Source organism: Podarcis erhardii, assembly GCF_964252035.2.
Source record: "Podarcis erhardii genome assembly, chromosome: 17".
NCBI lineage: Eukaryota > Metazoa > Chordata > Lepidosauria > Squamata > Lacertidae > Podarcis > Podarcis erhardii.
The window spans coordinates 32,302,845-32,316,473 of NC_138515.1; the positions used below are offsets into that span (position 1 = coordinate 32,302,845).

Genomic DNA, 13,629 nt, shown 5'->3' on the forward strand with positions numbered 1-13,629 from the left:
GAGGGGGCCCCATGCCGCATGGAGCTTGACACGGGTTCAACTCTATCCATAATCTCGGCAAGGACCTTAAGGAAACTGTGTCCTACTGGGGGTCCCAAACTCAGGCCGGCCCCATTCACCCTCCGGGACTTCCAGAAACGTAAGGTCCCCACAATGGGGGTGGGGACCTTCAGGGTGCAATACCGAGGGCGGACGCGGCAACTGGACTTGCTTGTGGTCAAGGGCCCCTACATTAGCTTACTGGGGTTGGCATGGTTTGGACCACTGGGACTAGCCATCACCGGGGTGAACCACATGAGCTTACAAGTGGACGTGGACGCCATATGCAAGGAGTTTCCGGGGGTTTTCGATGGGAAATTGGGACAGTATACGGGCCCCCCCATTGCTCTACAGCTTGACCCCGCAGTACGACCAGTCAGGCTCAAGGCCCGCCGGGTCCCATTCGCCCTGAAACCCCGTATAGACGAGGAATTGGACCGACTCGTGGAGCAAGGAGTGCTGGAGCCGGTGCCTAATGCCCCCTGGGAAACCCCAATCGTCACACCCGTCAAGCCTAATGGTTCGGTCCGCATCTGCGCAGACTACAAATGTACCATAAACAAGGCCCTCATGGCCCATGCATACCCAGTGCCAGTGGTCAGCCATGTCCTTGCCACCCTGGCTGGGTCGAAAATTTTTGGCAAGCTGGACTTGGCCCAAGCATATCAACAGCTGCCAGTAGATGAGGCCACAGCAGAGGCACAGACGATTGTGACGCACAGAGGAGCGTTCAGGGTAAAGCGGCTGCAATTCGGGGTCAGCGTGGCACCAGGCATATTCCAGAATCTAATGGACTCTCTCCTTAAAGGGATTCCTGGTGTCACCCCCTTCTTTGATGATGTGTTGATTGCCGGGCCCACACCAGAGGAGTTTGAGGACCGCCTCCGCACTGTTCTGCACCGTTACCAGATGGCGGGTCTCAAGGTGAAGCGGGAAAAATGTCTACTAGGAGTGCCTCAAGTGGACTTTCTGGGATTTATGGTGGATGCAGAAGGGGTTCACCCGACTGGGGACAAGGTACGGGCCATTTGTGATGCCCCAGCGCCCAAGAACAAGACTGAACTTCAGGCCTTCTTGGGATTATTGAACTTTTACCATTCCTTCCTTCCCCACAAGGCGGCGGTAGCGGAGCCCCTACACAGACTCCTGGACAAGCGGGCCCCTTGGGTGTGGGGCCAGCGCCAGGAGGCCGCATTCCAGGCAGTCAAGGACTTGCTTGTCTCAAACTCGGTCTTGGCACACTTCGACGAGAGGCTGCCGGTGGTGCTAGCATGCGACGCCTCACCCTATGGCATTGGCGCTGTCCTGGGACACCAACTCCCAGATGGAAGAGAGGTACCGGTGGCATACTTTTCCCAGACACTCAACGCAACCGAGCGGAACTACTCACAAATCGACAAGGAGGGCCTGGCAATCGTGAAGGGAGTAAAAAAATTCCATGATTTCTTGTATGGGCGGCCCTTCACCGTGGTGACTGACCACAAACCGTTGCTTGGCTTGTTTGCCCCCGAAAAGCAGACCCCCCAAGTGCTGTCTCCTCGTGTCCTCAGGTGGTCAATTTTCCTTGCCAGCTACCAGTATGCACTGATTCACCGCCCTGGGAAGGCGATGGGCCATGCGGACGCCCTCAGCAGGCTACCACTACCAGAAACAGGCCCCGACCCGGCACCTGCACAAGAGGTTATGAGCCTGGAGCTGCTTCCCGACCGCCCCATTCAGGCACAAGAAGTTGCACACCATTCCAAGAAAGATAGGGTCATCTCCCGGGTCCTGGACTGGGTGTGGAGGGGATGGCCCAGCAGCAGCCCCGGGACAGAATTCGCCAGCTACACAACCCGCAAACATGAACTGTCGGCCCACAAGGGGTGCCTGTTATGGGGAAGCAGGGTCGTTGTTCCCCAGCCCCTCCGCAAAAGGGTCCTCACAGCCCTACACGAGACACACCCAGGGGTAGTAAGAATGAAGGCCCTTGCCAGGAGTTATGTGTGGTGGCCGGGGATCGACGGAGAGATAGAGGCCTGGGTCAAACACTGCCAGGCCTGCCAAGAATCCCGCCCAGATCCCCCAAGGGCCCCAGTCCAGTCCTGGGAGTCTGCCCGAGCACCATGGTCACGCCTGCATGTGGACTTCGCTGGCCCCTTTCAGGGGAAAACATTCTTCATAGTGGTGGACTCCTACACCAAATGGCTGGAAGTCGCACTGGTACCATCCACTTCTACATCCGCAGCCATCCGGGTACTACGCAGGCTGTTTGCAACGCACGGGCTCCCTGACACTCTCGTCTCAGACAACGGGACTGCATTTACGTCAGGAGAATTCCAAACCTTCACAGCGCAGAACGCCATCCGCCACATCTGTTCGGCGCCATTCCACCCTGCCACCAATGGCCAAGCAGAACGCATGGTGCGGACCACCAAGGACACCCTTCGCCGCATGACGCAAGGGGATTGGGAGTACCGCCTTGCCACATTCCTTCTAGCACAGCACAGCACCCCCAGCTCAACGACTGGCCGGAGCCCCGCTGAACTACTAATGGGTCGGCGCCTTGCAATCAGATTGGACCGCCTTCACCCCGATAGAGCTCAGGATGAGGTAGGGGTGGGGGAAGGCAGGAACCCCCGGACCTTCGAGGCCCAGGACCCAGTGTACGCAAAGAATTTTGGGGCAGGCCCTGCATGGGTACCCGCCACAGTCACCAGGGTCACTGGCCCCGTGTCGTACGAGGTGCTAACGGATGGGGGGCAATGCTGGCGCCGCCACTGTGACCAGATACGGCGACGATTCCCGGGAGAAAACCAGGAGGAGGAGGACAGGTCAGAGGAGTCCCAGGGGAACAGTGGGGCAGTGAGGCCCATAGAGCAGCAGGGGCCAGCAGGAGAGGCAGAACCAGTAAATACAGAGAGGTCCCGGGAGGCCGAAAGGACACCGGAACCAGAACCACGACTGAGCGAGCCGGTTGCGCCAGACCAAACAGCCCCATCACAGCCAGCATCCTTGGAACACGAGCCAGAACCAGAACCCCGGACCAGGGAACACCCCAGGCCGCAACGCACACGTAGGCCGCCAGCGTACCTTGAGGACTATGAATGCGACCTCCCGGGCAGGACTGGAACTTAGAGGGGAGGGGTGTTATGTACTGAGTTGAATAGGATCCAAACTGCAGCAGTCTGATTGGTCCTAGAACAATAGGATCCAAAAGGCAGCAGTCTGATTGGTCCTAGAACAATAGGATTCAGAATGCAGCAGTCTGATTGGTCCTAGAACAATGCAGCAGTATGATTGGTTGGCAGGAACCACCCAATCATGCTCCAGATTGAAGTGAATCCACAACCTGATTGGTTTACAGTACAATTCCGGAATTAGCCAATCATGTGCAGCCCATTGTGTAAATAATGTATATAAGGCAGATACTTTGAGGGGACTTTCATTCATTCCTCCTCACCACTATGAGCTGAATAAAGAGCATGAAATCACTTTGCGACTCTGAGTATATTTCAGAGTGGCTGCCGGGACCACATAACACTGGTCCTAAGAGATCTGCATTGGCTCCCCGTACGTTTCCGAGCACAATTCAGTGTTGGTGTTGATCTTTAAAGCCCTAAATGGCCTCGGTCCTGTATACCTGAAGGAGCGTCTCCACCCCCATCATTCAGCCCGTACACTGAGGTCCAGCGCCGAGGGCCTTCTGGCAGTTCCCTCATTGTGAGAAGTGAGGTTACAGGGAGCCAGACAGAGGGCCTTCTCGGTAGTGGCACTCGCCCTGTGGAACGCCCTCCCTTCAGATGTGAAGGAAATAAGCAGCTATCTTCTCTTTAAAAGACATCTGAAGGCAGCCCTGTTCAGGGACGTTTTTAATATTTAATGCTGTGTTGTTTTTAACACTTGATTGGAAGCCACCCAGAGTGGCTAGGGAAACTGAGCCAGATGGGCGGGGTATAAATAATAATAATAATAATAATAATAATAATAATAATAATTATTATTATTATTATTATTATTATTATTATTATTATTATCACTAAACTATGGCTTAGCAGTACTTCCCAAACAGGCCACAAGGCTTTGCTTGCTTTCAGTGACATCATTGTGTGGCCTAATAGACTTGGCTGCTTAACACTGTGACATCATCTCTTTCCTGGGTTTTCTCCAGCTGGGCGGGATCAGCTACAACCACATCAGCACCATACATTTAAAGCAGTAACATACTACTTTAACTGCCAGGGCTTGCCCCAAAGAATCCTATCGACTGTTAAGGTTGCTGAGAGTTGCTAGGAGACCCCTACTTCCCTCACAGAGCTACAATTTTCAGAGTGGTCTAACAAGCAATTTCGTGCACCAATGCAAAACCATTTTCAGCTCAGTTCATTCTGACTGCTTTTCACAGTGGCTGCAACAAGTGTCACTAAGTGGTGGGGATGGGAAAGGAACAGAAGAAAACAAAATGCCAGTTCGCAGGCCACTAATTATCAAGAGCTTACAAGTTCATGTTGTCAACCTTCCTCTGATCCTTGGATGAAGGTTGGTATATAAATTTAATAAAGAAGAGTAATAATTACATGGAGACATTTCAAGAAAGGAATCAACCTTTTATCACTTGAAACACTGCTAGGATCTCTCAGTCGGTAGAGCACAAGGCTTTTAATCCCAGGGTCGAGGGTTCAAGCCTCACATTGGATTCCTGCATTGCAAGGGGGTTGGACTAGATTATTATTGCTTTGGGTTTGATTTTATATGCTGTGTGTTAAGTTGTGGGTGAACATATCAGATGACACAGCGATTCTCCAAACAGCTCTTGTTTATTCACAGGTCAGAACAGAACTGAACTGAAGGGTTCAGCCAGCCTGCTTATATAGAGCTCCAGTACAACGTAACTGTAACCACTTTCTGTAACTATCCAATCACTAAACGTCACTTTTGATCCCTTATTTGCATATGTGGACTCCCCCTGCTGGCCCAGGGTGAGAACTTCAGTACATAACACTGTGGTCTTGTTTGTGAACCGCCTTAAGACCTCTGGGTATAGGGCAGTGTATAAATTGAATAATAAATAAATAAATAAATAAATAGTAGATGATAATCCTTATGGTCTCTTCCAACTCTACAATTCTGTGATTCAGCACAGACAAGATCAGATATGCTAAGCCTCAGCATAAACTCTCATTTATCCCAATGTTCGCCTTTTGTCAATGTTGTCCAGTCCATCAGCAAATCCTCACCAACCTTTCACTCAACAAGCTGTAGATATTTCTGTTTCCGAGAAACGTAGAAACGTTCTTTTGATCTGTATTTGGCACAAATGTATATTTCCCCCTGCTACATAGTTAACATTTGGGACACTCAAATCCATGTCTTAATCTCAGTTTTAAAACGTATTTTCCAACACTTTTTGATCCCGAAGTACCCGGTGATTTCTATAATTCTCCTAATCATATTTTTACACTGAATTTCTTGCTGCAAGATTATGGAAAAAAGAAAATTCAGAGAATAACAGATACTCTCTCCATGTTTATTATCATAATAAATAACAAGATGAAAGATGAAAAAATATTTTTTAATAATTCCAGTGGCACTTTAAAGATCAACTAAATATAAGCTTTCAAGGTATGAGCTTTCATGTGTAATACACATTTCGTCAGATACTGTTTATTAATAGCCCATTCACATTTATCAACAGTCATTTTACTGACTGCTTTTCACCGAACACTTCCTTGTTCTGGTGAAAGGGGGAAAAATAAAGACAACTGCATATATAGGATCATCTTACAGAATTCAGGAAGCTGTGCTAATTACTTGACCCAAACTACAAGAAAGCATTTACATTCATTTGCTTCAATGTGCCGCCCTCCGCTATTTCAGAAAGCAGCTTATGCAAATTGCATATGCTAGTGAAGAATTTGAAGACATGCTATACAAATCTTGTAACTTTATCATAGAGATTAAATGATCAGTTTGTCCTTTGATCATTGTCCCCTTCACAGGAAATTCTTTAGTGGTTTCTGACTTCCATAGTCATGGATACAAAACCTTATGTAACGGAGTCTTGCAAAGCTTCTATTACACAACCTTCACAACCCCATTAAGTAACTTTTTACAGAATTACTACAGGGTACTGGTTATTCAAATGCTGTTTAAACATTTTAACAATGAAAACCTGCATTGTTAGTGAGCCATTCTGTATTTTTTAGCGTGTACACACCCACTGAGTGGAACCAAATGCTTGTTTTTTTGGGTGCTTTGTCTGTGGACTATTAAACTTGAAATGAACTCATGCATTCTAACTACGGGTACTTATTGTGTTTTCTACCATGCGTGCTTCAAGAACTACAATCCTTCTCCCTGTTTGTGGAAACACTCATTTATTTATAAATATATTTATATCCTGCTGTATCATTAAAAATGCATTAAAGTTATTTACAGCAATAAAACATAAAACTGTACCATAAAATCCATTAAAAAGTTTAAACAGATGTCAATTCAATTAACCATAGTCAAAGGATGCATTTTTAATTGCCTGGAGGAATAGAAAAGATTTTGGCATGTGCTTTAAAGTTGACACCAAAGGAGCCTGCAGATCTCTATTGCTCTTGCATTTGCTTCCATAGAATCCTAGTTTTAAAAATCCACTTGCAGCTTTTAATTATGTAGATTAGATTTCACCCATATCTGTGTGCCAATGTAAAAGCTGCTGCAATGGATCCTCACCTTCTCACCCATCTGCCTAACTTTTTAAAGGTAAAGGTAATTATTAGGTGAAATATTTGGGGATGGGGTGAAGAGACTTTTCCATATCAATTTCTTTAAGAAATAATAATTCGGGATTTCTCTAAAGCCAACCACTGCTGTAGCTGGTCTCTGCTAGGCCAAGGTGCTCATCTTGCTGCTGCAAAGTCTATTCTCCCCCCCCCCCAAAAAGTGTTGTACAAGTAAGTAATGGATTTTATATACTGTATTTTTCGCCCTATAGGACGCACCGGCCCATAGGACGCACCTAGATTTTTTTTAGGGGGGGGGGGAAATAAAGCTTCCCCCGACCCCAGCCCCCAGAACGGGTCCCAGAGCAGTGGCGAAGCTGTGTGTAGCTTTAGCATCGCTCTGGGAGCTTGCCGGGCTGGGGGGGGGGGTAGCCTCCTGAAGCCTGGAGAGCAAGAGGGGTCAGTGTGCACCGACCCCTCTCGCTCTCCAGGCTTCAGCGAAAGCCTGCATTCGCCCCATAGGACGCACACACATTTCCCCTTCATTTTTGGAGGGGAAAAAGTGCATCCTATAGGGTGAAAAATACGGTATATACGTATAGCGAGAGAGATTTTACATAATTTTATACATTTTTAACTTTAACCATTTCAAAACATTAAAATAAAAAGGTTCTTTTGAACCTTCGGACCTTCCCTCCCTCCCTGGGTTCCGTTTTCAATGAAAATAAATTATTTTATCTTTTTCGTCATCTTGTCTGTTATATTTTCATACTACCCAAAGATCTTTTCACATTACAAGTTTCCAGTGATTTTAACTGTTTACAGCGGTCTTTTAAATATGTTTAAAAGTTAGTCCAGTCTTTAAAAAAGACTTGATCTTCCTGGTTTCTGATCTTTCCCGTCAGTTTTGCCATCTCCGCATCCTCCATTAACTTAGTCTGCCATTCTTCTCTGGTCGGTATTTCTCCTTCTTTCCACCTCTGGGCTAGAAGCATTCTCGCAGCCATTGTTGTGTACATGAACAGTCCTGCTGCCCACCCTGTGGAACGCCCTCCCACCAGATGTCAAGGAAATAAACAACTATGACTTTTAGAAGATATCTGAAGGTAGCCCTGCTTAGGGAAGTTTTTTGTATGTTTGATGTTTTATTGTGTTTTTAACATTCTGTTGGGAGCCGCCCAGAGTGGCTGGGGAGACCCAGCCAGATGGATGGGGTAAAAATACATTATTATTTTAATGCGATGCGCAGATGGGTCACTCCTGCCGCCTGCAGTTTCTCTGGCAGTCCAAACCTTTTAAAAAATGTTTGAAAGTGCTTCCTGATTTATCAGGACCCCACACCCCTTTGTAGTGAAATATATTTGAATTATCCATTTGATTGACCACAGAAGCCTATGCATATTTACTTATATTTTTACTGGGTCCAGTGGAGCTTACAAACAGATTGTGCTGTACACAGAATGCCCCCTAGACACATTGGAACTGATTTCTGACAAAACATGCAAGGGATTGCACTGTTAGTGTTGTAACCCTATTTATTAGTTTAGGCTTTAATTGATGCCCGGTCATCTGGAAGTAAGCCCATTTAATAAGAGTAGGATTGCATTGTTGGCCACGTTATTTTCTATTCTATCAACACGCTTGATAAAAACGTATTTCATCTGCCCTGGCAAAGACAAGTGCAAACCACTAACAAAACAGAATATCAAGTACAATAAAATGGACTTACCAACTGTCACTGCTTACAGTATTTAAGCCTGTTAGCCCAATCTTCTCGTTGAGCAATCAGTAGTACAGCTGTTGAACTATAATGATCCCCACACATTGTGAAGAGTAGCCAAAGGGGTTGTCTTTTCTCATATTCCTCATTGTATTAAGTGAAATGATCACAGGGATACAATTTTACTAGCGTAGCTTTTTATTTAAGTAACTGCAGAGTTAATAAAAATCTTGCTTTCCAAAATGTTATTCCATTTATAATGCTTAATTTAAATAAAAAAAACACCATTTAAGAAGTCTACAAGGCAGCTGTTTTAAAAATAATTTCAATCTTAAAAACAACCAAGCACAAAAAGCTACCAGCACAGAGTAGCCCTATTCATGTCAACTCATTGCCATAATCACGGTAAATAATCGAGATACAAAAGTCTTGTTTCTAAATGGAAGTTTATTTTGCAGCATAATCCTAGGAGTGTTTGCTTGGAAGTTAAGTCTGACTGTATTTACTGGGGCTTATGCCTTACGAAGTATGTGTAGCATTGCTGTTCTAGATCCCTTGCATGAATTGTAGTCAGGGATCAAGTCTTTTCAACAGAAGGATCTCTGAATGGTGATTGACAGTGATTGGCAAGACAGATTGTTTCAACGTATGGCAAAAAGGTATTTCTAAATATATTTGGCAAGGGAAAAAACCGAGAAAAAAATATAAAATATTGATAGATGCAAAAGAAAGGTTTTTCCCTGCTGGATATGAGACTATACTATGAAGAATCCTGTCTTTGTTGGTTGAAGCCTCTTACCTAACTAAAACAAGCAGCTGCGTTAACATAGGAACAAGTGTTGTTCCCAAAAGACAGTCAGTGCAAAGCAAGGGGAGTAAAATTAGTTTCTATTTAACCTCAGAAAAATGAAGCTTATGAAGGCTTCACACTGAGCTTTCAATTCTAGTATGAACTTAGATGAAAATATTTTCAGGTTTCCCAAGACACCTTGAATCTGACAATTACAGGCTTCTAATAGCTTCAGATTCACTTTCCTATTTTTAAAATACTTAAAAATCCAGGGGTGGGGTCATGCCCTAATTTCCCAACCTAGGTATCAAGGCCAGCTTAAGTCTGTGCATCCAAGAGTTCGCTGCTTATTTCCAAAACCACGGTAGTACACATATGAACCAGCAAGAGTTATCTGGCATCTTTGGATCAGAACATTTGACAGTTTCCATGAAGAGATCATTGTGGACTTTAGGAAATGTAAATTGAATATTCAGCCACTTATTATTGAGGGGAAGTGCGTGGAACAGGTCTCAGTGTTTCGATTTCTGGGAATGGAGTTGAGAGACAACCTAACCTGGGGAGAGAACAGCAAAGACCTGGTGAAAAGAGCACAGCAGAGGTTATATTTTCTGAGAATCCTCCGGAAAAACAATCTCTCAAAGGACCCGTTGATGGCATTCTACCATTGCACTGTGGAGAGCGTACTAACTTATGGTCTGTGCGTGTGGTTTGGGAGCTGCACGGCCAGGGAAAAAACAATGCTATCCAGGGTTGTAAAGACTGCAGAGAAAATTATTGGGTGCACTCTTCCCACTTTAGATCAAATATATGCTGCCAGGTGCCATAAGAAAGCGGCAGAGATAGCACATGATAGTACGCACCCCGGAAATGATATCTTTCAGCTTCTGCCTTCTGGAAGAAGGTATAGGGTTATAAAGGCCAGGACTACCCACCTGAGAAACAGTTTCTACGCAAATGCAAATCTGGTTCTAAACGCAGCATAAGGGGTCTCTGTAGTATAGTGTATTTTAAAATAGGGTTTTAGAGTTTTTTAGGGGTTTTTGAATGTTTTATGTAGTTTTATGTAGTTTTGTGGTAGTTTTATGTAGTTTTTATGTAGTTTTTCAATTTCATTGTTCCGCAAGGGACAATGACAATAAAGATATCGTATCGTATCGAAGATTCTTTCCGGTTTGGTATGACCGAGGCACCCAGTGTGGTATTGTCTCTTCCTACCACCCAGGGAGACAGGGATCGTGTGGGTTAGATTTCAACACTAGCGCAAATGGAGCACAGCAGTTTAAGCGCCTGCATGTAGGACCTCAAACAGAATCAACCGTATGTCAGCCGCTTGTGAGATAGATGTGCCGTGGATACTGTCATAAGAAAAAAACACTCCTTTCCTCTTATTGGGTATCCAAGAGCCCGTATAGAGTCCTTAAGTAGGTTCCTATCAGAAGGAGAAAATAACAGAGGCCAACCAGAGAATATTGAGAAGCAAAGCAACTAGTAAGCATGATCTTTATTATACTGTTGCAACAGGGTGCTCACAACCACATGCTGGAGTCAGGAGGGGAACCCTGAACAATGGTGTGCAAGCCCTTATATAGTTTTTTGAAACTGCCCACCCTGTAGCTCGAGACCACCCTCCAAAACTTCATACATACATCACTGAAGGGGGCAGTCTACAATAGAAATCCTGTTTGGCAGGATACTGATAATGGTCACTGATTGCTTTACCTGGGCAGCCTGGCCATTCCTTTTGAGATGCTAAATACTTAGTTCCCGAATCCAGGTCACAGGCGCACCCTATTCATACACAAATACGCCCTGAAGGCAGGATTTGTGAGCAAAGAGACAATGGGCAGGCTTGCCCATTTCCTATCTCACTGCAGATAATATTTGAGGTTACTGGAAGAGTCAAAATGGCTTCAGGAATGTTCTCCTGTACTATTTCAAATGGGACACGGGTGGCACTGTGGGCTAAACCACAGAGCCTAGGACTTGTCGATCAGAAGGTCGGCGGTTCAAATCCCCGCAACGGGGTGAGTTCCCATTGCTTGGTCCCTGCTCCTGCCAACCTAGCAGTTAGAAAGCACATCAAAGTGCAAGTAGATAAATAGATACCGCTCCGGCGGGAAGGTAAATGGCGTTTCCGTGCGCTGCTCTAGTTCGCCAGAAGCGGCTTAGCCATGCTGGCCACATGACCCAGAAGCTGTCTGCGGACAAACGCCAGCTCCCTCGGCCAATAAAGCGAGATGAGCACCGCAACCCCAGAGTCGGCCATGACTGGACCTAATGGTCACGGGTCCCTTTACCTTTACACTATTTCAGACACTTATGTGTTTGCCTTGTACATTTATGAACGTTTATTATATATATATATAAGACCTTAGAATTCCCATAACAATACTTTTGTTTCATCAAAGCAGAAAGCATATACATTGCTAAGTGTTCAGTGTTTTGTTCTCCATTTGGTGTAAAGGAGACATCCAACTGTGGAATCCACACAAGCACACAATGTCTGGGGAGGCGGGGAAAAGGAAAAGTGGCTGAGGCTAGGAAGACGAATGTGCTGTAGCACTTTCCCCAAAGGGTGTCTCCACGGAGGGAAACATCTCTAGTTTATAGTGCTTCATGGTCAAACGCATGGCTGCCTTACAGATTTACGGTATGTGAGGGATGTGTTTGTGGGAAAGGCTTTCTTTATGATGCACTGCCATCTGGTGTTCATGATATGAAATTGGACATCGCCCTCCCTAGAGGGAGCTGCAACATAGCTGCAATATAGATATCCAATTGAGAGATTTTACTTTCTTGGGCTCCATGATCACTGCAGATGATAACAGTAGCCACGAAATTAAAAGACGCCTGCTTCTTGGGAGAAAAGCAATGACAAACCTAGACAGCATCTTAAAAAGTAGAGACATCACCTTGCCAACAAAGGTCCGTATAGTAAAAGCTATGGTTTTCCCAGTAGTGATGTATGGAAGTGAAAGCATAAAGAAGGCTGATCGCCGAAGAATTGATGCTTTTGAATTCTGATGCTGGAGGAGACTCTTGAGAGTCCCATGGACTGCAAGAAGATCAAACCTATCCATTCTTAAGGAAATCAGCCCTGAGTGCTCACTGGAAAGACAGCTCCTGAAGCTGAGGCTCCAATACATTGGCCACCTCATGAGAAGAGAAGACTCCTTGAAAAAGACCCTGATGTTGGGAAAGATGGAGGGCACAAGGAAAAGGGGATGACAGAGGACGAGATAGTTGGATAGTGTTCTCGAAGCCACCAGCATGAGTTTGACCAAACTGATTTTAATGTTTTATTTTTATATTATGCCACCTGATGATACACTGGGCGAGGGATTTGGGGCATAATACTCAATGTTTTGATTTGGAATGGTTATGAAAATGGATTAAAAAATTTCAGCATGTTGTACGTTGAAAAAATATTACATGAAATTGATGTATAGGTGCTATCTGACTCCTAAACTAGCAAAAATGTATAAGACAAGAACGAACATTTGTTGGAAAGGTAAAGAACAAGGAGGTACCTTTTATCATATGTGGTGGACGTGTAAGGTTGTAAAAGCATTCTGGTAAATGATATATAATGAAATGAAAATAATGTTATCAAATAACTTTTATAAGGAAACCAGAAGCTTTTTTTAATTAGGAATCATAGGTACCGAGATTCCAAAGGAGCAGAAAAGACTTGTTATGTACACAACAACTGCCGTACGGATGCTTTTGCCCAGAGATGGAAAGAATATAAGAGTCCTTACTAGAGAAGAATGGCAAATTAAGCTGTTGGACTATGCCGAAATGACAAAATTGATCGGAAAACTTAGAAACCAAGCAGACAAAAGTTTCAAGAAAGAATGGGAAAGATTTATAACTTATTTAAGAGACCACTGTAAGCAAATGGAAACATCAGCAGGATTTTAACAAAATTTGTAATGTTGGATAATATGGATAGACCTAAAGTATGGATGATGAAATAATATGCAGTTGAAAATGATAATAGGACCCATGGAGGGGATGGTGAGAAGTCTGGAGATTCATGGTTTTTATTTGATGTATACTTGTAAAAATTATAACTCACTGAGAGAAGCAAAAGCTACAGGGAACCAGGCAGAGGGCCTTCTTGGTAGTAGCGCCCTCCCTGTAGAACGCCCTCCCATCAGATGTCAAAGAGATAAACAACTACAGTGGTGCCTCGCAAGACGAAAAGAATCCGTTCCGCGATTCTCTTCGTCTAGCGGTTTTTTCGTCTTGCGAAGCAAGCCCATTGACGGCTTAGCGGATTAGCGCTATTAGCGGCTTATCAGCTTAGCGGATCAGCTGATAAGCGGCTTAGCGGCTTAGCGGCTTAGAAAAAGGGGGGGGAGGGGAAAAAAGTCGGAAAA

The 13,629-nt window shown here is 45.0% G+C and overlaps 1 protein-coding gene across 1 annotated transcript in view; it reads right to left on the reverse strand.

The window, feature by feature from the left end:
- SLC26A1 (solute carrier family 26 member 1) overlaps positions 1-13,629 on the reverse strand; it is a 127,526-nt gene that overhangs the window by 41,840 nt on the left and 72,057 nt on the right. The window lies entirely within an intron of this gene.